The sequence below is a fragment of the Sinocyclocheilus grahami genome, unplaced genomic scaffold (assembly GCF_001515645.1).
Source record: "Sinocyclocheilus grahami isolate Dianchi unplaced genomic scaffold, SAMN03320097.WGS_v1.1 scaffold254.1, whole genome shotgun sequence".
Classification (NCBI taxonomy): domain Eukaryota; kingdom Metazoa; phylum Chordata; class Actinopteri; order Cypriniformes; family Cyprinidae; genus Sinocyclocheilus; species Sinocyclocheilus grahami.
In genome coordinates, this window is record NW_015505433.1 from 862,204 (window position 1) to 863,667 (window position 1,464).

At 45.6% G+C, this 1,464-nt stretch overlaps 1 protein-coding gene across 1 annotated transcript in view; it reads right to left on the reverse strand.

Annotated features, from left to right (window-relative positions):
- Positions 1-1,464, reverse strand: part of LOC107598700 (diphthamide biosynthesis protein 2-like) — a 6,879-nt gene that overhangs the window by 2,852 nt on the left and 2,563 nt on the right. The gene's annotated exons all lie outside the window — the stretch shown is intronic.

Sequence of the window (1,464 nt, forward strand, 5' to 3'; positions counted from 1 at the left end):
CCTTGCCTTTTTGAATCGATTACTACTGATAAAATGACATGTCTCCGCTATCTGATACAGCTGCACCAAATTTCCAGCATGGCTGCCTGTCGTGATGGACACACTGACAGTGCGGTGAAGAACTGCCTCACTGCTGCTACTGAAAGCATCTGTCATCTTCTCTCAGTAGTACTCTGGGTCTAAAAATAATCAGAGTTATAATTAAGCAATAAGCAGCATTCCATTCTTCATACTGCAGGAAAGACCAAACATATCAATGCAATTATACTTCCCCACAACAGTACACAATCTAATATTTCACTTTTATCTAACCATAAAAGTAACTCAGAGCTGTCATTAAAGGGTCAAAAAATTAATTAGTCATTGTGATTACTCTGACTTTCATGTAAGTGAATCACATTTTTATTAAAATATACAACTGATATGCCTTCCTCTCCTGAAGACAAGATTTGATTTAATTGCAGTTAACGGGATCATTCTAATACATTATACAGTCTAATAAGTTGTTATAGGAACATCTTGCACAAGATGGCGCCGACGCTGATGGCTGCCTCCGTGGCGTGCTCCGCAGTTGTTTTTATGTTTTTGTTATTTTGTCCTGTCTTTAGTTATATCCCTGCAATCAGTTTCACCAGAGACGAATTGCTGGACATTAGGAAGTACACACCACCCGATATTTCACCGGTTTTTGATTATTCTGATGTTCTGCTGGACATTGTTGTCGGGGGAGCTGTGGCGCTGATCAAACGCTTCAGGACGCGCAGACAGGGGAAGCGAGCCGGGGCGCTCGTGAAGCTCAGACAGCGCGGATTCAGAACGCCGTTGCCAAGCATCCATCTGGCAAACCTCCGCTTTCTACCCAACAAAACGGACAAACTTCTTCTGCTCTCCCGGACAAATAAGGATTTTTCTAACTCTGCTGCTCTGTGTTTCACGGAAACCTGGCTGAAAGACGCCATTCCGGACAGCGCGTTGAGTCTCCCGGGCTTTCAGCTGTTCAGAGCGGATCGTGATGCAGAATCAACGGGGAAATCACGTGGCGGCGGGACATGCTTTTACATCAATGAGAGGTGGTGTACAGATGTAACTGTTAAAGAAGATGTGCTGTTCAGATCTAGAAGTGCTCTTCATTAACTGTAAGCCTTTCTACTCGCAGCACTCTCTCCACCTTCAATACCACGACTGAGGTGCCCTTGAGCAAGGCACCGAACCCCCAACTGCTACCCGGGCGCCGCAGCATAAATGGCTGCCCACTGCTCCGGGTGTGTGTTCACTGCTGTGTGTGTGTGCACTTTGGATGGGATAAATGCAGAGCACTAATTCCTAGTATGGGTCACCATGCTTGGCCACATGTCACGTCACTTTAAAAGTGCTCTTCATTAATTGCAAGCCGTTCTATTCGTCGCGGGAGTTTTGCTAATTCATTCTCGTAAGTGTGTGCATTCCTCCGCAAGCGTACGTGAG